This window comes from Motacilla alba, chromosome 2 (assembly GCF_015832195.1).
Source record: "Motacilla alba alba isolate MOTALB_02 chromosome 2, Motacilla_alba_V1.0_pri, whole genome shotgun sequence".
Taxonomy (NCBI): Eukaryota; Metazoa; Chordata; class Aves; order Passeriformes; family Motacillidae; genus Motacilla; species Motacilla alba.
In genome coordinates this window covers 63,518,079-63,541,915 of record NC_052017.1, presented here as the reverse complement: position 1 = coordinate 63,541,915, position 23,837 = coordinate 63,518,079, and the positions used below count along the sequence as shown (strand labels likewise).

The 23,837-nt window shown below is 41.6% G+C and overlaps 1 protein-coding gene across 25 annotated transcripts in view; it reads left to right on the top strand.

Annotated features, from left to right (window-relative positions):
* ATXN1 (ataxin 1) overlaps positions 1-23,837 on the top strand; it is a 338,211-nt gene that overhangs the window by 178,407 nt on the left and 135,967 nt on the right. For 16 of the 25 annotated variants that reach the window (XR_005255698.1, XM_038127009.1, XM_038127010.1 and 13 more), the window contains 2 exons: positions 1,446-1,568; positions 15,742-15,881. The exons of 1 other annotated variant lie outside the window; for it this stretch is intronic. The gene's annotated coding sequence lies outside the window, so the exon portion shown is untranslated. Of the gene's footprint in view, positions 1-156; positions 972-1,445; positions 1,569-15,741; positions 15,882-23,561; positions 23,707-23,837 lie in introns of those variants that run through there. 8 more of the 25 variants (XM_038127014.1, XM_038127013.1, XM_038127012.1 and 5 more) reach the window with 5 other exon arrangements.

Here is a 23,837-nt window from a genome sequence, read left to right as displayed (position 1 = left end):
CATGGCAGAGTAGGGGCCCAGGCTAATTAAGCAGAGTATTTTGTACAATAAGCAGCTTTGGGTAGTGGTGACATAGGCACAGCCTTTGTACAGGTGTCAAGGTCCCCCTTATTTGTGTGTTGTGGTCTGCTTCAAGTTTTGGGGTTTTTTTTACCTGTGGGGTGTGTGGGGGAATACACTGTGGTGTAGAAAGCTGTACTTTTTGAATTTTTGATCACCTTTGGAAAAATTGTCTTTTTTGAGGTATATAAAGCCACAGAAGGCTGTGAATATTGTCTTCATTTCTTAATTAAAAGCAAGGGGAAAATTATTCAGACCTGTCTGTTCTAGCCAAGGAAGAAAACCAAAGTGTTCTGGCTTACATGCACACAAGGTCAAATCCTCTCCTTGTCATGTTGTGTAAATTTGTTGGTCTCAGTGGGGGTAGCCACAGGTGTTACCCTGGGAACAGTTTCTTTCAGGCTTTTTACAGAGCAAAAATGAATGCGATTGTTGGTCCTAAAAATTGTTCATAGAGAAATAGCTAGGATACTTGTAATCCAGAGAGGCCACGCAAATGCAAGACCACGCTCTCAGAGGGAACGTGAACTCTGCACTGGCTGGCAGTGTTTTCCTGCTGACAGAGCCTGGTTTGGATTCTTACGTGCTCAGCTGGCTCTTGGCCAAGCCTTGCTGCAGGTACGGGAGAAGGAGGAGGGTGAAACAGGGGGTGGTGAGAAACTGTTCTTGGTAGCAGCACTCGCTGAAAAGTCAAAACCCTTCAGACCTTTTTTGGTGATGGTAGAGAATGTCAAAATTGATTGTATTAGAGATCTGCCAGTTACTCTTAACTCATCTACTTTGTTGCTCCTCCTCCCTTCCTTCCTCTCTCGACAGCTGGGCTGGGTTTTGTAGTGCTAATGCTGCATTGCTTCTCCAGCACGGCTACTACTTCCCCCACGCTGCTACTACAGAAATACTACAGGAACTCGGTGAAGACTGAGGGAGAGGGCTGTATATGTTTTATTAGTGATAATAACAGTGATAGCAGCAATAAAACTGTGTAGCAGTTTAATACTTTACGTAATGATTTTTCTTCTGGTTTGTCTTCTGGGTTTTATTCCACTTTCACCATCATAAATTTGTGGAGTCTGATATATCCTGGATTGTGCTTTAAATGAATAGTTTGTAGTGTGCTATCTTATGGATTTTTAAAATGCCATGTTTTTGAGTGGTCTAACCCAGTGTTGTTTTTTTTTTTTTTTTTTTTATTCACTTGGGTCTTTTTTAAATTTTTTTTTTTAAGTACAGCTCACAGAAGAGCTGCTGCTGGAGGAAGTTACCACACTTGCTTTAGATAATGAAACATACATTCAAAAAAGGTCAGGGATTTCCCCTGAGCCACCCACCAATTGCTTGAAATGACATTTTCATTCTGAGTGTTTCCTTTTTTGTTTTTGTTTAAGATCCTGGAGCACAGGGAAAGAGTTTTAATGCAAAATACCAGAAAAAAAAGTCTGCAACATCTCCTGTGAGAGGAGAGAGAAAAGGAGATTAACAATTGCATCTTGAAACACTCATGATTTGAGGTAAGTGATTGGAGGGTCTTGTCATAAGTTACAGTTAGTTTGTAATTAAATTAATTATTATTTACCTCAGAGTGTCATGATGTTGTTGTTGAGGGCAATAAAAACAGGCCAGGAGAGGGAGGGAGAGAACTGTAACGGCAAACACAGAAACAGCAGTAAAAATACATAATGCACTTGTCTTTTTGAAAATGGGCCCCATGAGTTCCAGTCCCACAAACTGGAAATCATTCTGACATTTATAAGGGTTAAACCCTGTTTAAATCAACGAGGCTATTCTGCCTGACAGTTAGACATGAGCCTAAATATTTCCTAGTTTGGAATCTATATCATATGGGAACTATTGAAGAATGCTATTGAAGAACATACAACACACAGTCAGAAAAATGCATATACTAATCTCTTACTCTTGGTGATAATGTCATGAGTAATCTGATTTTGCAGCATTCTTAAGTGATATTTTAAAATTAAATACATAGTTCTCATTTTTATGTTTAAACACCTCATTGAAATACCAAACTTCTTAGCAAAGCCTATGAATTCTATACCAGCTTTAACAATACATCTGCCTTAATTGCTTCATCAGTGTGCCTTTGAACAAATCGAGTTAAATGTATAAAGAAAATAATGTCCCTTTTCATAACTGGAGTTGCAAATTGCACTTGGATATTTAAATCGCAACTAAACTAAAAGTTCCCTGACTGAGGCTGAACTGTGTTGTCAGAGTTAATTTTTTTTTAATAAAGACAATGACAAGGCACAAGGAGAAACTCACCTTTTCCCTCTAGTCTTCTTTTTTGTTTGTTTTGTTTTCATTTCTCATTAGAAAAGAATCAAACCTGAATCTAGTAAGGAGAAAATGCTACAGTTGTAAAACTTTTAACCAGTGAAAATGTTGCATAAATGAATACTAAAAAAACACCAGCATCTTCCTCAAATAAAAATTTAAAGTTTTTTACTCTGTTCTGCCCCACAATTTTGCTGAAAGAGACAAAACTGCTGTAAGGAATCTGCAGAATCAAAAAGACACATATAACCTGGAAGAAGCAGGGTATACATTCCCACAAATGTGCAGAGAATCAAAACCTTTTGGCAAGTGGCATTTGCAGACATATGTTGCTTGCCAGATTTCAGAAGAGAGGAGAGCGTAGCCGAACCCTGGTGATTGGTCTGTATTTGCTATGTAAGAACAGAGCTATTAAGTTTCTTTTGAAATCAACAGGCCCACTGCAGGGAGCTAAATATTTCCTTTCTGGTAAGTGGGCAGGGGCCCTTGCTTGGGAGATGGTAGTGGTCCTGTAGGTATTTGTACTGATTTTTCTGAACAGGTCAAAAGTTATTCAGATCAGTGTAGCCAACTCCTTTTTATGTGCAGGTCTTGCACTAGGGACTGGGAACCCAAACAGGAATACAGAACTCTTTCAGCAGGAGTCTGAGGCAATTTTTGTAGTTGTGAAATGAGGTATTAATGCAAACCTGTTTGAAGGCTGAGGTCGGGAAATACCTTGCTCTTGGGGCAAGCCCTGTTTCAGGTGCAGGTGACAGTCTTGGCCAAACCAGTGAGAGAGAAGTGCTCCGTTGTGTGATCACCCACAGCCCACCTTTGCTTTCTGTCCATCCCACTCTCTTGGAGGCAAGCATTCCTTCTTGGTTCTGTGGAGCATAAATCAAAATGCTTTTATTGCTGTCTTCTTTTCATTGATGTCAGGCCAGGATAAGGCGCATGATTTTTCCTTTCACAATTGCTTTCTTGTTGCTCTCTGAGGAAGCACGCGTTGAAGTTCAGGAAGAGGTATTTTGTAGCATCTGTGTGGCCTTTATAATAATTTTATCAGCTCTGTGTTATACTCAGAAAATCATTGAGGTTGTTTTTTAGCTTTCTTTGTATCAGAGAGTGCAGGAGCTCATTGTCAGAGTATTTGAGAGAACCTCTTTAGTGCCAAAAGATCCATTTTAGGATATATTAAATTGTACTGCTATCCTTCTCCTTTCTTATTTTTTTCAGCATGTGGAGAAATAATGTCCCCATTTGTGTGCCTGGAGAAGGTCCTGTGGTATATGTCAGGGAGTTATGTGGGCGCTGAGCTGAGTAGGCAGAGAGACTGACTCTCTCCTGCTTTGTATTTTGCACTGGGAGTGAACACAGGGGAGCAAGCCTGCCCAGATTAAACACATGCCTTTTTTGTTTTGCTCTTCGTTCAGCTGTCAGCATGCCATGTTCAGATGGCAGTGATCAGTCACAAATTGTCCCCTGACCATGCTCCTCAGCTCTCCTGAACCATTAGTTTTGTGGAGCTCTTCAACAAAGATGGCACTGGTTCGATTTCCCCACCCCCTGCTTTGGCTAATGGAAGAAGACTTTGTTTGTTTGTTTGTATTTTCCCCTCAAATCAGGTGCATTAGATCCCAAAGCAACTTGTGTTAAGTGGAAATGAGGCTTTGATAATATGTGTGCTTGCTAGAGACTTCAGATTTCTTTTCCCCACCCCCATATATGGATCTTTTCAATGGGGCGCCACTATTGTGAATCAGAAGGAAAGTGCACAAGCTGCCAGGCACATAATGGAATTATTCTTTTGTTTCAGTATGCGTGTGTGAGCCTTTGTAAAGAGGAGGTGGTGGGGACAGAGAAGGGAGACCTTCACTGCAGGGAGGCAGGAGAGTGCAGTGGCACAGTGCAGGGCAGCACTGTGGCGAGACGTGGCCGTGCCAGTGCTACCATGCCCCTTGTGTTCGGCTCTGGTGGGCGCTGCCTGGGGCTCACACTGTCACACTGCATGTCCCAGGAAAATGGGTGAAGCTTGCACAGCCTTTCACTATGCTGCCTGTAAACCACGTAAGGCAAAATATTCGAAAGCTGTAATGTTTCTAGTGCTTTCCCTAAACTTTCTAAAGAGTGATGTAAAAATGAACTGTGCCAATACTGTCCTTCCTCACTGTGAGGCTATTTATTATAAAGGACGTATAGTATAAGTAATTTCAGTATGGAGTACATAAGAGCTTGAACCAAAGTCTTGGATCCAAGCTCACCAGCAGCTTTGCAAAAGGTAGGATCCAGATCTGAAGTCAGTGGCTCACACAGTTTCTAGCAGAGAGTGGTTTTAAGTTACTTCATGAAATGGAAGTAGACAGAAATTTTAAACTGAGGCTTTTAAACAAGTTTTTGACTTTTTCTCACCCATCATTCTCCTCTGCCTTAGAGGGTTATTGCAGAAGCACAGCAGGTATTTTCTCCTAGCCACTGTGGCCAGGACACACCAACTCAGGGAAAGGAGAAAGGCCTCTGTGATGGTGACTGTTATACAGCCATATGCTTTTTTTTTTCCTGAGTATTTTTGTCTTCTAAGGAGTTAGACTGCTCTTCTGGATGGAGGTCTTTGAAATCACAGTGGAGGCTTTGGAAGTAGGATCCTGAAATTTCAAAGACATCAAGAAATGGTTTATCACCCTGGCATGGAGCAAATCAGGCCACAGTGGCTGGACTCCCACCTCCTGAAAAGTCCTCTCTTGAGATACCATAGCTGAATTACAGACACGAAAAATTTCGGCATTGTGGACAAGAAATCCATAAGGCCCAAATTTTTCATTTCTTGCTAATATGTGGTTCTGTTTTTATTCTCTCCCTTGTCTTTTGCCCTTGGACACAACATTTTAGGGCTTTTCAGTCTCTAGCTATGCATGCACTAGAGAGGCATCTGGTTATGTGTTACTTTACACATCTGTTACATACGTCAGAGAGTCAAATCCAGCACCCAGAGACTTAATGTGTATTTGCAGAACTCCCTGTGGGACTTTGAATCCTTTATCCAATGAATTGCCTGTGAGGATACAAAAATGCAGTATTTCAATCTAGTGCATGTATTACTGCAGTTTATTGCATATATGTATATTGCACATATATACACTACAGTCTCCTTTGTGTTTGGCAGAGAAAATCTGGTGTGGGAAAGATGAGATGTGCAGGTGAACTGGGTATTGGTGAACATTTAGGTATGGCAGTTAATTTGCTCCCTCCTGAAAACATCAAATCTCTGGTTGGCTGCATGAGAAACAGCTTTCATCATGGTTTGAATATCTCTAAAAGGTGCCCCAACAGTGTCTGTGTATTTCAAACTTAACTTCAGGCTCGCTGGACAGTGGGGAGAGGCCGAATACCTGAGGCAGCTGCGGCAAAGCTCAGGCTTTGCAGTTTTGTCTGGAGAATCTGTTCTATTTGCAGGCTTGTGTCATGGCTTGACCCCAGATGACAACCAAGTACTATGCAGTCATTCACTCCCCGTATCCCTGCAGTGGGATGGGTAAGAGAATTGGGAAAAAAAGTAGGTAAAACCCATGTGATGCGATAAGAACAGTTTAATTATATAATAACAGCAACAAGAATAACAGTAGTAGTGGTAATGATGATTATGATGATGTAATGAAAAGGGAGGCAACCAGAAGAGAAAGAGAAATAAAACGTGAGAAAGACAAGTGATACAAAACACAGTTGCTCACCACCCGCTGACTGATACCCAGCCTGTCCCTGAGCAGCCATCAGCCCCTCCTGGACAACTCCCCCAGCTTGACAGGTGGAGCAGGATGCTCTATTGTATGGAATATCTCTTTGGCCAGTTTGGGCCAGCTGTCCAGGGTCATGCTCCCTCCCAGCTTCTTGTGTACCTCCTTGATAGCAGAACATGGGAAAATGGAAAGTCCTTGACTTAGGATAAGTCCTTGACTACTGAGCAACTAAAACATGAGTGTGTTATTAATATTATTCTCATGCTAAATTCAAAACCCACAGAACTTACAAGCTACTAGGAAGAAAATTAACTCCATCTCAGCTGAAACTGGGGTAGTGCATTAGTTCGGGTTTCTGCTTTGCTTTTCCTCTGATTGCTTGTTCTGCAAGTGCATTAACTTTGCAGAAAACATGTGGCTTCTTAGATGGTCTTTTATTATGATCGATGTAGAACCCAAATGTGGTTGGTGTTATTCCTCCTTAGGGCTATTCATTAGTGCGCAGTGCATGCCAGTGAGCAGACAGACTTACCTGTCGCTTTTTGGGGTTTTTTTGTTTGCTGTGGTGGGACTGCCCTCTGTGCTGGCCATCCTTGGGTACAGCAGTAGACACGAGCATTGCTGATAAACTTGTGTGCATGTTGTCTCCCCTTTTGCTGACCTGCAGTGGAGCAGCTGCTCACTGTCTGGGGAGGTGAGTGGTAGCCATCACAATGGCACTGTATGCCAATCTCTGCTCTGGGAACCCCTGGCTAGGCCACTGTTAAAACCTGTTGGCTGGGTGTTAGAGGGGGCCAGGTACCACAGGCATTAGTGCAGGGGAGCTGGGATGGGGGAGATTTTATTGCATCCAAGACAATGTGAAAATAAAGATTTGGCAGAAGACACGCTACAGCAAGAGGGAGAGTGCAGGGTGAGCATCATGATTCCTTCTGCTGGAGGGCTCAGCAGCTGGAGCCCATGTGGGAGCATTTTACTGCTGAGCAGTGGTTCTTTGTGGCTTGATGGAGCCGTGGGTGTCAGGAGAAGGTGTCCCAAGGGTTCACCAACGCTGTGGCCCACTCCCCCTCTGCAGTGGGGAGTCCTTTGGCAGCCCTCTCCTCCCCTGGCTCTCTGTGACGTGGCTGCTGTGGGCAGGGTGCTGCAGCTGCTTGTTTGAAATGATAATATTTTGTGCTGTTACTGTGGAATACTGCAGTATTTTTTGTAATTGTGGGCTGCAGGCCAGTACTGTACAATAACATTTTGCTCTTCCTGTGCTGTTGCTACTGTAGGCATTCATTCCAATTTGGGCTGCATTTGGAGTACTTTCTTTTTTCTTTTTCTTTTTTTTTTGTGTTTCTTTTTGTTGTTTCTAGACGCTACTTGTTATCTATCATGGATATTTTTGGAGTATTCATTTCTCCCACGTATGTCCATACAAATCTATCTGAGAAAGCACTTCAGAGAGTAGCAGTCTCTGTTGAACAAGCAATTGTTGTGGCTTTCACAGAATTACATTTTTTTGAAAGTATGAGGCAAGAATGAGATGAAGATTGCTTTTTAAGTTTAAAAACCGTTATGGTTTTAAAAAATGTTTGAAGCAGACAGAAAGCAAAGTCTTTCTTTGACTGATGGGGGGCATATTTATCACTGAAGTCCCCATCTGTACCAAGCTGTAGGTGGTCAAAACTTCTGGGATGGCAGAATCTGGGAAGCAGAACCTTTAATGATTCTCTGCAGCTTTGGTTTTAACTGTTAATTTAAAAAAATAAAAAAGAATTTTCAGAAGAAAGTAATCATAACTTGGAAGAGGGTCAGTAGTGTTCATGCCAATGATTGTTTATTAATGTGGTCATGGTCTGGAGATGAAACTTTTGTGAAAGGGAAATTCAAGTCCTAGACATCAGAACTCACAACTAGTCAGCCTGCACGAAATTTGTTTCTTTCTGGAAGGTAGTAGAGGTTGAGTCCAAAGGAAATGAAGAAGGTACAACACAAAGGATACAATTAATTTGGTTTTGGGTAAATTTGGAATAAAATAGAGTGTGCTGTATAAAAAGTATTGTACTTTTCTCACATGTAATTTTAGTGTCCTATTACTGTGCTGACTCACTAAATGACTTCAGTCTCAATCTGCATTTGGTTTAAATTACTTCAGAGGCCTGCATTTGTATGCTGCTCTGTAAAGTAATTCTCATCTGTAATCCAGATTTTTTTCCTTTTGTTCGGCATTTCAACTGACTTGTCTCTTTTCATTTTCCAGGTCTCTGTTTTACTAACATTTGAAACCAATCTCTCTCTGTGTGCCTGCTTGGGCCCTGCAATTGGCAAAAGTAATTTTTCAGCAACAGATAGAAGAAGGAATGAATCATTGCTTTCTGCCTTTCCATTAAATTACCTAAACCACTACTCATAAATATTGCTTTATGTATGGTACTGCAGCATGATTATCTCATTGCATTGATGGAACAGTGCTGGAAGTGAATATAATTTTTCTTCTATTACATCTTTAATGAGCTTCAATTAAAAATAGTGTGTTGGCGTGCCAGAGTAGATGTGTTATTCTCAGAACTTTATAGAAGCTGTTTTGCCTGTTAGATTTGGTTGACATTGTGTTGTTCTGAAAACCCTGGTGGACATGATGTGGTTCTGAAAACCTTAAGAATTAAACAACAGAAAACCGGAAAAATCTGCTTTTCTAGGTGAAAAGTGATGGGACAGTAAAATCTGGTGACTGGAAAGGTTCAGGTCTTTACTGCGTGGAAAAGCTTGCTTTTTGTCTGTCTTTGAGGGTGATTTTTTTAAACATATAGTTAAAAAATATTCACAAAGCAGTAGGTTTCTGCAGAGCTCCAGTTAAGTCCCTGATCACTTGACACCTGTGGCAGTAAGTCTGAGTCACAGATAGCAAAAAGCTGTGAAGCCTAATACTCTCAGTATTCAAAAACACACCTACGTAGGAGTTTAATTTCAAGTACCTCTTTTAGCTCTGGGTTCCCCCCCCCCCCCCCCCCCCAACCCAACAAATTTTAAGAGTCATTCTTAGAATTTTGCAGAGAAAAATTTTCCCAGCACTTGTGGATTTGTGAAGTATTGACATCACTTAGAGATCAGAAAATAGCTCTGTCAATTTTAGCTTGACGGCATTCCATTCTCTGCTCCAAAAACCTGAGGAATTACAATGGATGAGTCAAAGTTTTCTTGGAATTTTCTTCCCTCCCCTCCCCCTCGCCTTGTGCAATTCTATTGCCATTTTTAGCATTGAGGGCAGCTCTCCAAAGAATGTCTGTGTGCTTGAACTGTGATTTCTTGAAAGTCCAGAACAAAATAGAGTTGTGTCGGATGACAAAAATCATTCTGTGTTTCTACGCATTTTTGTAATATTACGTGAGCTTTACTGAAGAATCCACAGCAACAGGCAGGAGATGTCTGATAGAGAGGTGTTGCATCCTCAGCGGCATGAAGATCTCACTATCATGCTGCTTCATTATGTTGTGATGAGTTTTTGCTTAATAATTTCTGTGTTTTATCAGCTGTTCTCAGGGAAGTAGCCTGACAGAACAAATTATCAGTGATTTGGGAGACTTGGACCAGCTTGAAGCACTTGTTGAAACCACAGCATCCTTCTGTCTTTGCCTCAGTTCGAAAACCAAGGATTATGTATTTAATGTATTGTAGCAGGATGCTGAGAGTAGAAATACTAAGGACAAAGAATTGTGGGGGTACTACCGTTACCTAAGTGATGTGGTATGTTTAGGATAAACAGTGTTGTCAGCTGTTCTTGGCCAAATCCCTGGGGTTACAGTGACTGAAATTTTAACTCTGAACGGGTTTGGTTTTTTTTAACTTGCGGAAGTGGCCTGTATCATGCATATTCTAATGTGTCAGAGTGAATGTGTGAAGTATGGAACTGCTGAAAAGAAATGTGAAGGGGAAGACAGGTTAAAGTGGTTGTAAATGGAAGATCTGTGTATTTTACTTCTGCACTAGATAAGTATTTTACTTAAAATTGGCCAGAAAAAACAAATAGGGACAAGAAAAAATGCAAGTGTCCCCTTAAGAGCTGCTGTGTCAGATTTGAAGAATGATTTGAATTGAGTCATTAAAGTGTGAAATGGAGGGATTTTATTTCTGCTTTAAATTATGCATCTCAAATTAACCTTAGCTGTGGAGTCTCTGCTGACGCCCCCGTAATGACACATTATTGGTACTAATGGCTTCTTTGTGACTTGAGATACAAACAGACATCCTAGACAGAAACATTTCGGCTTTGTACTAAATAAGACACACAGCGAGCATTTCTACCTTGGGTTTCAGTTGCAAAGGGCTGCTTGCCTGGTGTTCATGAGCTCTTTTCAGTTTCCATGCACTGCTCCCCATCCTGGCAGGCAAGGGTAGCTGAATGAAAACCTGCTTCACAAGCTTTGAAGAGCAGGAGAGCAATAAATCTGGAGTGAATGTGAAGCCTGTCCAGAAACTGGGCGCTGTAGGGAGCCAGAACAAAGACTGGGATGTGGGTAGTGGTCAGGGAGGGGGAATTTCCAGCAGATTATAATCTCGGGAGGAAAAGGCCCCAAGATTGTGAGGGAAATGGAGAAGAGATGCCAGGGCTTAAGGAGGAAGTTGCTAAATAAGGGAGGGGTGAGATTATAACGTAAAATAAGCAGTAGAGGTTAGTCAACCCTTTATGCGCCTTCTGACGTAAAAAGGGACTGTATCTGTGCCGCTCTGTGCCCTCTCTTTTGAAGCTCATTATAATTTGAAAAATTCCACCTCTACGCAGAATCCCTGACGGGCTTTGCAGCTTTCTTTGTGCTGTCGGTGTCTCTCCTGGGACAAGGATGGTAGTTACTACTTCAGTGTAGCTACTGGGTAGGCAGAGTGAGCATGGCTGTGAATGAGTGAGAAAGGCATTGCCTGGGTTGCGAAGTACAGAAGGTGCACAGAATCGTATGTGTCGACGAAAAAGGAGGAGGGGCTTGGCTAGGCAGGCCCAGAATTTAGACCCTGACATGTCTTCCCAAAAATACTCACTAGCTCATTGCTTCCTCCTAGTTTTCTCAGTGGAATGTTAATATACATGATTGCCTCCCCTTCCAAGCTGCAGTTCTGGGAATTTGCTTGTTGGCTATAGCAGGAGCGATGGAGAGGTGCTTCTGCCTCGTGGCTGTGTTGTGTGGTGTGTTACAAGGCTGTGTGACATTATGTGACTTTCTCTAAGGATCTGCTCTCAGCAGAGAGTGCTGTGGAGTAAGTAGTCTTGTGGTATTGTAGATCCAAAGCAGGACAGCATTTGACTACTTAGAATCAAATACTGAAAAAAGTATTCAGAGGCCTTCTTTGTATTTCTGCAAGGAACCACATTCCTGAACTGAGACCCAAGAATTAAAAAGAAAAAAAAGTAGGTGTGCAATACATCACATTTACTAATGCATTAGAGATATTTATATGAATAATTAAAACACCATTTAGAATTGCCACAGTAATAGAACAAAATGTGTTTTGTCACTTTTCTGTTTATTTTTGTTGATTGATCAATTTATTGATTTCTTCCATAAATTTAGAGTAGGTATCCTAAACATTACAGTAAATTAGGCAGACTGTGCTTTTTAATAACCTGTTGAAAGCATTAATGGAATGAAAAGAAGTCAGAATTTGGTAATAAAGATCTGAAAAACAGAGACCTAGAACACATATCTAGTGTTTTGCATCAATTAGGTTTGTAAAATATCAGAGGCTTTGTTTGTCGTACCTGTTAATTAAAAAAAAATTATATTCATTATGAATAGCCTAATAGCACATCAGAAAAAAGGGGAAAAATTAGGCAACAAGTTACCTTTGTATTTGACTTTCCATTGTATTTATAGTTGACTTTAGGCTGGTTGGAGTCAGTGGGAACATGTGTGGGATGGAAGACAGAACTTACCTGTTAAAGAGACCACAGTCCTCCTGAAACAACTTGTGAAAAAGTAGTAAACTTCTGAAACTGAGGTCTGGAAAACAGACAGGTATTATCCAAGATACCAAGAATTAGGAGTTATATTAAATTTCACACACGTATGCACACAAAATATTTATGTATTTCTTAGCTCAGCTTTCTTCTGCGTTACATGTTTGATTTTTCCTTACTCTTTACATTTATTTTGTTAACCTGTTTTGTCGTATTTTTTCCTACCTTCAAAAAAACCTGCTTTATTAATATGCTAGAATGTACACTTAACAAGAGCCCTTAACAATTTTTAAGTCAGTATTGTTCTGATCCCTTTTCAGGGCTGTGTTTCTCTGTTTTCCAGCTACAATGGACAATTTATTGTAACACTTGGATTAGCATCATATGTTTTGTTTGGTACTGTTGTTCTAGCCATGCTTGGAATATGTGTTTTCATATGCATTTTTGGGGGCAGTTTTGGATGCCATCAGAGGCTTGTGCTTCTGCCTCCCCATCCACTGGTGATGTCCAGACTTCACTGAGGAGAAAGAGGTGATCTGGCAATAGTCACAGTCTGTTAGTCTGGGTTTTAGCTCTGGTTTGAGGGAATGGTTACCACTCCAGGCTTAATTTGAGATGCCTTACTCTGTTGCCCTAATACAAAGTAAGTGATAGAAAGTGTCTGCTGCACAAGGGGATATAGAATATCTCAATATTAATGAAATATTGAGATATGAAATCATGCATGAAATCATTCCACTTACTATTATTGGTTGTCACACTGACAATGACTATAAATGAAGGATATTAGAGGGAGAAAAGATCATATTATTTCAGTTAGTTTATTTTGTGCCTACTTGACAGCCCTCTGTGTATAGTCAGTTACATGATTTCTTGGAATAGCCAAATTTTTCTTTATTTGTGTGCGGCTCTTTCAGCTATAGGGGAAAGAGAATACTTAAAGGATCAGAAAATGTGTCTGTAAAGCCAGGAACAATTGTCTGCAACCTCAAGAAGATATCTAAGAGCATCTAACTGCTTTTTACTCATCTTCCAAAAGCAGCTCAGTTCCGGAATAACAGTGCTCTTTTGGGCTATATTTCAAGATGGTATGATTATTCTCAGACAGGAATTATAAGGATCGATAGCAAACCCAACACATCCTTTCTTTTCATGACAGATTTGCTGATTGCCACCAGAGCAGTAATAATGCACTGGTCAGCATAAACACCAGAAGCAGTAATCACGGATTTTTGTCTCCATCTTAACATGTGTTTAGGGATACACAATGTGTTGTGATGGGTTTGCACCCACAGGTCATGAGGAAGGAGAATTGTTTGATCCGTTCACCTTCCCTTCTCTTTTGCTTTTATGCTTCCTCCTTGAGTTGGGGCCGGGCTGTTTGGTGTCTCTCCAGGGACAGAGCAGGGCAGAGAGAGCATGCCTAGCCAAAGAGATACGAGAAAGGTCATTCTGAGATACAAGTGGTTTACATGGTGTGGGTTTTCTTTGCGTGTCCTATTTAGGAAGTAGTAATGACCAAGATTTTCCGTGGGTGTGTGTCAGGAGCCCTTCTGCACTGGGGTTTTGGTGGAGCTGATTGCAGGGTTGCTTTTCCTCAGTGGAGGGCCCTGTGCTTTTGCTGTGTTTTGGCAGCTTGACATGGCTGTGGCTAGATAACCTGTGTGTATGAGTTTCAGTTTTTATTTTTTTGGTTTTGTATGTGCCATCCTCAATTTACTGAAGCTCTGTGACTTTTTAACCTGCTGTCTATGAGCTGTTGTTTTACAAGCTCATTAAGGTGGTGAGGATAGCGATGGCAGCGATCCTGCCCCCCTCATGGGTGCTCATTAGATGGCTTCCTTGTGCTGACATAAGCGTTGTGTAGTCATGCTCTGAGCTGGGTCTGGGAAAGGATCCAAGTTAAAAATAATCCCTGGGAAAAAAAAAAAAAAAAGAAAAAGGTAAGTTTTCAGCAGGATCTGTTCCTGGATCTATCTTGCCATCATTCTCACGCTGGCCTGGAAAGCGTGAGGGTTTGTACTGGCACAGAGGGAGGCGAGGAGGAGCAGCTGGGGCAAGGTGGTCAGGGGTGTACTGCTGGCAGCAGGGATGCTGCCTGCTTGTATGATGTCAGCCTGAGGAAATGGGGCTCTTGTGAGTGTGCTTCCTGTCTTTCCTTAAGTGCATTGGCCCAGTAACTTCCAACGTTGTGAGGCAGTTTTGGCCAAATTTGCCTGAAAAGCAGTGTTGAAGGGGTGAAGGTCCCCTGAGCTCAGCAATTTATGGTGTCTGGTGGGCATACCCAAATCAGCTCTCCCCAGTTGATGAAAAGTTGTCATCTGGGCATCTGGGGCTCAGCTGCTGACCTTGTCAGGCCTCCTCTTGTGGTACAATCCCACTGTCCCAGTTTGGTTTGAATTGTGCCTGTTTTGCCATGGGGCCAACTTGAATAGCTGATGGGAGAAGAGCACCAAGTGCTGTCTGTGAGTGGCTGTTCATTTCAAGGGGCAGGGATGGTTCATCTCCTGGATCCTGACTGCACAGGGAGCTGCATTTCCAGTTGTGGGGTGGTTTTTAAATTTGTTTTCTTTGTTAGTTTTTTTTTTTTTTTTTTTTTAAATTCTGCCTAGGTATCAAAATTTCTGGAAGGTGGGGTAGTTGGGGAGCAAGACTCCCTTCCGTTTTCTTGATGTGGCCAACTGTTTAACCCTGAGGACAAACAAGTCTTTCTAACTGCACCTCTACATAGCTTCCCTTGACTATCTGGCAGCATCTTTGTGCCCTGCTCGGCCCAGCTTCTGTCCCCATAAGGCTGTACTCCTCTTTGGTGGGTGTGCCTGGGTTTCACCTGCCCAGCCTGCCTTGGTGCACGGGCAGCCTTGCTCTGCACCACTGCTGAGGAGCTAAGATGAAGACACACATTGTGGTTTCCTGCTGTTTTGCTTTGTAACCAGTCCACTGGTAAATATAGCTTGTGTGTGGTTATAAATTCATTCTCTCATTATGGGTGGTTGTTGTGCAATAATTATGTAGAAATTACAACTGAGAATTGTTGTGGATTTTTTTGTTTTGTTTTGTTTATTTATTTATTTTTGCGCTTGATATGCCCTGCAGTGAGAAGAGCAGCCTTTGGTTTCTGCCTTAACAAAGACAAGGCCACAAGCAGGTGTCAGCCTTTGGCATGGACACAGGCACCATCTAGCAGGCTGCTGACTTTTGTGTGGCTCTCTTTGTGTGGCGAGGCGAGCAGTGCAAGGGAAATTGGGACCTGCGCTATTAGGACTTTCTTTTATTTTTCCTGCTTTACACTGTGGGTAGACAGGCTGCCCTTCCCTGCAGGTTTGGTACTGTTCATGTGTTTATTCTGAAATGAACCCATCCTGTCTCTTTGGAGGTGTTGGTGGTACATTTCCTGAAGCCCTTGTATCTCCGGCAGCTTCCAGCCCTGCTCTCTGGGCAGTCCTCTGGCTCTGCTGCCGGGCTGAGGCCGTAGGGCTCAGGGTCTCTGCCCTCTGCAGAAGTGCTCAGGTTCTGCTCCTCAGAGGTCTTCCCTTCATATGTGGGCCCCCTCCCGTGATCCCTCCTTCTGTTCAGATGTGGAATGAAAATAAGTCTGGGGGTTTTGTTGATTTTTTTTCCCTCCTGTTTCTTTATTTAAAATTCCAGTCAAGCAGATCCAGAACAGCGTTTGTCCCTGCTGCGTTCTCATTTTCCTCTCATCCCTCCTTTAATTTTACATTATTCCCTGCACTGTGTTTGCAGGCCATATGTGTCCTTTGAACTCTGAAGAAGCTGTGCCAAAAGGAAGCCTTCTTCTCCTCCCCTCCTCCCATCGTGGAGCCGCTCTTAGATAATTGCAATTAGTAGACAATGCGGAGCGAACCCAAATGTGAAGTCCACGGGTGAGTGTCTGCAAATTTCCTGAGAGCTTCAGAAACGCTTGCGCTTGGTCTCTGCTTTTGCCCTTTAACCCCGCAGCAGTTCCTCGAGTCCGAAGCAGCTCTGGGAGGTGTTTGTAAGCCGCGTTTTCCTGCCGGCGTTCCTGGCGGGGCACAGCCGCTGCCGAAGCCTTGGCAGGGTGCCGTGGCTCGGGCGGGGGCTCTGCGCGGAGGGAGGTGGAGCCGCCCGTCCTTGTGTCACGGCGCGGGGAACGAGTGGCTTCGGCAGCGGGCTGTGGGAGGACGAGCCCTTCAGCCGCGCTCCCGGGGAGAGGTGGGCAGGTTGCCTGCCGCAAGCTGACGGGATTAGGGAAAGTAAAACTCACCCCGTTAAACAAGAAGAAATGGGAGAATTCCTTCTTGTCGTCCGTGAGGTGCGGGGCAGAGGGACGTGCTGCCGGGCCAGCTGCTGCTCAGGGGCTTAGCATCAGCTGCTGGCTCGGCCGGAGCGATCCTTCACAGGCTGGGCTTTAGCGTTCAAAGGGGATGGCCTCCGTGGAGAAGGGTGACAAGTGCCTTTTGAGCCCCTTCCCCTTTTTGCCTTTGAGAAGTGTCTTCTGTATTAAACCAGGTTTCTGACCTCATTTCTCAAAGGAGTTTTAAATGAGGAGAAATAGGAGTATTAATTAGTGCCCCGTTAAGTACTTGTAGTCAAGTATGATAATTTTCTTGAAAGGATAATGTATTAGATGAATAAAAATACTCTCCATTAAAAAATGAATACAAAGTCATTTTAAACCACAAAGATTATTGTACATTTCTGAAAAATTAATGTGATTAAAGCAAAATATATTTAATAAATTAAAAAGACCCTGTAAGGCCGTTTAACTTGTTGGTATCATATTAATTATTTTCAAATCTAGTGCTAGAGAACTTCAACCTTACCTGCAGGGATGGGAAGTGATTTCTTCGCTCACTTCATTTTTTGGCTTGTAATTATTTGGTCTGAGTTGTGGGTGTGGTAATTTTCCTTTGTTTTATGGGGGGGTTGTTTGTTTGTTTGGGGTTTAGTGGCTTTTGTTTGTTTATTTTAGTGTTGTGTGGGTTTTTTTGCTTTTCTGATGTCTTCCTCAGAGATTGGCCACAGTGAAAAACCAGACCCTAGACAGTAATCAGAAATTATATGGAGATTTCCTTGATGGATTTAGTTAATGTAACCTACTCATGTGCTGCTGTGTGGATTTGGAGCTGAGAATTCCAAATAGCTGAATATTTTCAAGGATGTTTCCTCCTGTTTGATTTGTCTGTGATGTGGTATAGATGGTGTCTGCTGGGATCACGTAGACTTCCTTCAGTTACTTCATTTGACTTCACACAAGTTATATTGATTTTTTCCACACATATTTTGCCCCGTAGATTATTTTTGGTTTAGGAACTTCCTTAGCTTTCTACTGAGCTTTTACACATTCAGTGACTTAATGAGAATTGCTCTGTATGTTGTGGAAGACAATAAAGTAAAAGGTTGGAGCTGGACATATAACCCAGATCTATGGGTTTGCCTGGTCATTTATGAAGTTTTTGTATTGACTTAGGGAGGACATAAAAAGCTCAGTGTAAAACTGGGTTTAAATAGAAGCCTGTTTAAAAAACTTTGGGTTTTGTGGCATTAGGAATGAAGACACTTCCTCTCCAGTTTCATCAAAAATATTGCAAGTATTTTATCCCTTCTTGCTTGGCATGTTCTCTTGTTGGGGATATCTACAGGGCAGGTATTTGGTATGTGATTCTCCCCAAGCTCTTGCTCCCTGTAACAGGTCTGTGGTACAGATTCAGAGAATGCTAGCAGTCAGTTCTCAAGGTTTCCTAGTTTACAATTTGTTACGGTGTAGGTATCTGAAATCCATGTGAGCTTTTGAAAATATTCTTCCAACTGACCAAAAAAATAGAAGAGATTTTGGGTACCATACAGTGTTCTTTCAGATGCCTTCTGAACTTTCAGACTATTTGGTAATGGCGACTGCCATTTTTTTTTTTTTTTTAATTTAAGGCACATCTTTAAGTATTCTCTATTTTTAAGAAGACAGCCTTTGCATCTGATTCTCCACCCTTGTATTTTACTTTCAGCTTTTCTCTTCTTGTCTTGTTGCAGCTTTGACAAGCTTGTGCAACTGAGGTGATGATAACTTCCTCTATTTCTTATCGAAAGAAAAAAGGTACTTCTCTCAGCAGAGCCCTTACAGGCTACACATGTGAACAAGAGAAAGAGATTTTACTTGTCTTTAGGACGCTAGCAGAGCCTGCAGTGGTTGGATAATTGACTATTGAAAGCCTTGAGACATTTCTTTTGTTTGAGAAGGTGGTGGTGGCTGAGGCTCCTTGGTGGTGTATGAAAATAGCTCTGGACTTTCAAGGAGCGTGTTAAATGGTGCTCACATAAATGCATGGGAGTTGTTACTCTGTTGTTATTATACCAAGTGCCTCCCAAGATGAATGTTTTGTACTGCCATAATGTTTAAAAGTATGATTGTTGGTCTTTTCTGGTCGTAAATGATACCAAATCTATCAGCTGAAAATTACCTTGAAAATCCTGTTAGTACAAATGATCTCATTTTCAAAGCCACCTCCTCAGGTTACAACTAAGTGAAGCACCCGACTGGCTGCAGTTGTGGCAGTGCCATGGCTGCTGCAATGACACCCGCAGGTGTGGCCATGGGGATGTCCCTGTGTACAATCCATTTTGCCTGGCTCCCACTGTGCTGCTTGCCTTCCTTTGTTGTTTGTGTGTATTTTCCTCACCACTCACAGAGGATGCAGTCAGACTTTTTAATATTATGACACTGCAGCTAAAAATCTGTCAAAATTGCAAGGGCATAACAAAGAGTAGATCTGACCAATGGCACTTTTATCTTTTCTTTGTATTTCCCTGCAATTCTAGCTGACAGTGGCCCTTAATATAAATTCGTTATTTGCAAGGAGCTCTATTTAAGCTAGCAAATTATTGTGCCAATGTGTGACACTAACCATACTGCAGAATAAAGAGCAGTGAAGTATTTATGATGCTAAAATAATTTCAGGTCATGTCTTTTTTTTTTTTCTCCTTTGTGTAGTTTTGCTTTTATTACTAGTGCTGAAATGGTTCTTGCAGCACAAGTGAGAAAATCAGACTGAACCTCCTGTTTTTTTGTTGGGCTCCCAGCTGGAAATCCCTCCCTCGATTTTCCATTGATAAAAGTGTCACAAAGGGAATCCAGAGCAGAGGAATAGGCGGAAATAGAACAATGCAAAGTCTTGGACTTGAATCACAAAGAAAGTGAACTAATGTAGATATGGTACTGGACGAGCTGCTGCTCCTTTCATGACCAGGTTCATTTACCTGTGGTCTAAGCATTTGTGGCTGCCCTCAAAGCCATGTAACAAATCAGCTATTTATTCTCTCTTTGCTGTGGAGGCTCTTTAAAAGGATATTGCAGAGCATTTTCTTCTCCTCCTTCCTACGGGCTGCTTTATTTGACCTTCAAGAATTCAGATTCTCAACAGGGGCTAGAAAACTCACATACAAGAATTCTTTTATTGTTAATCTATAAAATATGTCTTTCACTAATAAAATAAAGATGTGACATTTATAGAGCTCTGATAAGTAACATGCCAGTGGAAAAAGCCCAGGTCTCCTGCTGTTCAAATTAAGGGCAGCTGATTTCAGTGAGAGAAGAACCAGGCTTGTTAAATGTGCATTTTAACACATGCACTCTGGTGTTCCCATAATGCTCAAAAAACTTGCAGGAATATTTTGCGAGAATTGAGAAGTAACACCATAGAGAACTTTGTTCATTTAAGTGACTGAAGGTAATTGGTGCTCCTTCAGAGTTTTTTAAGAGGGAAGATTACTTGAGTTTAGTTTCATTAATTAGGTGGTTAAGTTTATACTTTTCCTAGACTTTGTTAGCATTGTATCACTAAAACAATGGCTTCTCTATGGCTGCAGTCTTTGACTGTTGTGTCCAGGGTCAAAGAGCTGACATCATGACGTTTGCCACAGTGTCTCTGTGGCCACCTCCCTGTCACGTGCTGTAGGCAAGGGTCTGCATGCAATGGTGTGACCAAGGGGCTTGGAAGCCCCTGTGGAAGACAACTGGTGCCATGTGCTGGGGGCAGCAGCGGGTGCGATGGTCTGTGATACAGAAGCTCAGTCCTGAGTGATGCAGTGGGAGCAGCTGGTGCTCAGCACCCCTTACCAGTGCTCAGCACAGGGCTTGTTGCAGACCTGGATCCCTGGAGCTTTGCTGAGAAGCTCTGTGGTTGTCCTCTGGCATACCTTCCCACGTGAAAGGCTAAGCTCTGCTCTTGTCTTTCCCTCCTGTTCTCCTCTGCTCTTTTTCCCCCTCTTCCCTTTTTCCTGTCTTTCTTAAACCTGCCAAAATGAGAGACCCACACACTGAAGTCTGTTTCTTCGTTCTGATGGTTTATTGTGATGGGGCAACAAGTACATGCACAGTTATTGAAGTATGGAATGATAATACAGCAGGAATGGGTTATGTAATGAGCAAATAAATGGGATATTCATATGGCTTGGCTTATTCATATGTTATTCAAGGGTAAAAAGGGAAATAAGCAGAATAGTGAGTGAACGAGAAGGAAGACTGGAAATAGTGTTTGGATTAATTGGACATTTCAAATCTCTTCCTCTGACCCTGTAAATCAAAACAGATATATTTTGTGCTGGGTTTGGTTTTTTAAATTTAAATATTATTGGGCCACCCTTCATTAAAGCCAAAAAAGGAAATGCAGGAGGCAAAAACACTTTAAGTTGAAAACCAAGTAAGAATAAATCATGGTGTGATACCTTAATAATGCTATTAAAAAGTTGCTTTCCAATGAAGCATACTGAAACCTAGGAGTAGTGACTGTTTTAAGTGATACAATTTGTCTAGTGTTTTGATAATGCAGGAGTTTTTTCTTCTCGTCAGTGTAAGAGTCAGTAGAGTTTCTTACTGCCTCCACTCTGCCCAACATGCTATTTCCATGCAGAGATGGACTCTTCACGCCTGTGCCTTTTAATCATAGTGAGAATACACGAGAGATATGTACTCTGTGTAAACACAACAACCCAGGCCATTTATTTTCATCGCTGTTTTGCATAATATCCATGCAAATGCCATGTACAGCAGAGGAAGATGCTAAGAGCCAGATCTTACTAGATCCTAAATGGGATACTAGTTGGTGAATGACTGCAAATAAAGCTACCCCCGACTCTGTCCTTAAAAGACTCACTTTTGGAAAACCATGTTATCTGTAATAGTGGGCAGAGCATCCACTGAATCAGAGTGTTTTTGTTTGAGAAAAGGCTGCCAAGCATTGAAGGCAGGGAAAGCAGCATTGTTTTTTCACGCTCTTGGTGCCAAAGAAGCAAAAGAAGGTAACAGAAGAAAGGGGTAACATTCTGAAGGCATTTGGGGTTTTTTTCTGTTACAAAAAAAAAAAAAAAAAAAGAGAGAGAGAGATGTTTATAAGAAATGAGGGCAGTTTAGTTGAGTGTTCTGCTTTGGACAAGTATAAGCAGTTGCTACAATTATAGCTGCAGTTACTAAGAGAAATCCATGTTCTGTTATTTGAATGAAGCATTCACTGTGAGGCTGAAAAGCAGCAGTATCTTAAAGAGACAGGGAAGGAAAATTATCCTCTTTTTTGTTTTGTTTAGTTTATTTTATTATCCATGTGGTTTTTTTGAGAAAGTTTGTGCATGTGGTTCATCCAAGAGTTCAAATCCAGTCTTTCCTTTGCACCCAGAGCAATTTAAACAGTTTGAAAAAGAGAGTAAATGTGCATTTAGAAAGTATATATAGGTATACATATAAAAATGAAAGTATCTGCAAGAGAGCAAAATGGAACGATTGAGTTTGTATTCCCTGTAGCCCACTAAAACTTATGGGTCATGCAAAATTATTCAAAGGGTAATTTCCCTTCCATTTTCATCAGGTTTCTTAGTATTGTGCGCCCTTATTTGCTTCCTTTCGGTGATGTGACAACAAACATTACATTTCTTTGTGGATGCAGATGAATTTTATTCATTAGAGGGGTTACAACACATGAACAGTTGTGCCTCTAGAGTACTGGCATATAAGCAGTTTATAAGGAGTATGTTTATGCTTTGGATGGAGATCACTTGGTTCTGGTGTTAGTCAAATTAGGGCTGAAGTAATGGAAATCTTAACATGGAAATCTTAACTTTTTGCCCACTTCATGTGTCTTTGACAATTTAGCACGTATGGTGGGCAGTTTCCAAATGCAAACAGATGGTGTGCTTATAAACACCAGGACACAGAAAGGTGTTATTAATACTGGGTTTGTCTCTTTATAAATGAAGGATGCACATCTATGGCTGGTACAAATTTAGCATATTCCTGTCAAATAAAGTTATGCCAACAAAGATGGAATGAGAATCTGTCTTCCTGGCCACTATTTTTAAACACAATGCTGGAAACTGCTCATGTAGTTATCACTGATTGTGTGTTTCTCTATTCCCTTACACTGTCTCTGTGGCAAAAGGTGTTCTTTAGCCATCCTTTTATTTTTTTTTCCAGATGACCAAACACAGGTCTTTAGCAGGTCTCAGCCTCTTTTCCTTCTTTAAATGCTTCTTATTCATGTTTTTCCCATTTTCCAGTTTTGAATATGGAAGTAACTTCTTATATCCCTATGCTTCCAGTTGTAGCAACAGGATAGGATGTCTTTACTCCTCTCCTTTACTGCTTTTCCCATGCCTGTGGATTCATACATCCTGAGGAATTGCTTGAACTTAAGCTCAAGTTATGTCTTGCAAAAAGCCCAACAAAATAGTGTTAGTCACACCTGTATAATGCAGAGTGATTGACAGAGTTAGTGCAGGCTGTGCTGGGGTTTGCTGTGTGACTACATGGATGCTTCACAAATCCTGCTGTTCTGGCTTGCAGCTGGCTCTGGACTTCCCAGTGCATAACACTCAACCAAATTGGATGGGCCGTTCCCATTCAAAATGTCAAATTTGTGTTCTTAATTTCCAGTGAGGATGTAATGTGATAGCAAAATTGTTCTGTAAAGGGTCATATGCTGTTTTACTGTCAGTTTGTGAGGCTCAGACAGAAGGAAATGATCAAAAACACTCGATGCTCGTTATTTATTAATTGAGTTCTGGCAGAGCCTTGCTACATTCTGGCTTTTTGTTTGTTTCTTTGTTTACAAACAAAAAAAAGACAAGCACAGTTCACAAAATAAACGAAAAGGGAAATTTGTTAACAAAGATTTCTGACAAGGAAGAAATGGGATTTGGGGGCATTTGAGTGGAGGTGCCTTGGAATACAGGGAGAGCAGCTTGGCATTGTATCACCCTCTCTGAGAGCTGCTTCTGAAAAAGTAGGATGCTTTAGAGAACAGCAGACCATGAATCTTTGTGCTGGCACATTGGGTCACCAGAAAATATTTACCCTGGTAAGTTCCTGGTGGGGATATTTTAGGTACTTGAACTTTGCTGCATGTATGGATTTACTTTCTTAAAAAAAAATCAAACTAGAAGCTCCAACTGTTTCTTTGCTTTTCTGCATCTCTGCCTTGTTTCTGTACATATTCAGGTAAAGAATAGTACATTGAAGTACAGTGTCATTCTTTACTAACTGTAATTTCTTGACTTCAGAAATCCCAAAAGTACTTAGAGCTCAGTCTTTTCTTCTGCAGTGAACCTTATGCAGACAGACCCTTCCATAGATGCTGTGGCCCATGTGGAGCCGTGTCAAAGCCTGGGGTGTGAAGTTTACATTGCTGAAAGGTCTGAAGATTCAGCTGCTGGCCTTCCGCCCCCAAGATTAAAAATTAACCAAATGTAAGTGATTTTTTTCATAGGGATAGCTAAAAACACGTCTCTGATCAGCATAATACTTCTGCCAAATTTTCAGACTTTCTCCAGAGCCTGAAGCCATTTTTATATCTCAGTAAATTATCAACAACAACAGC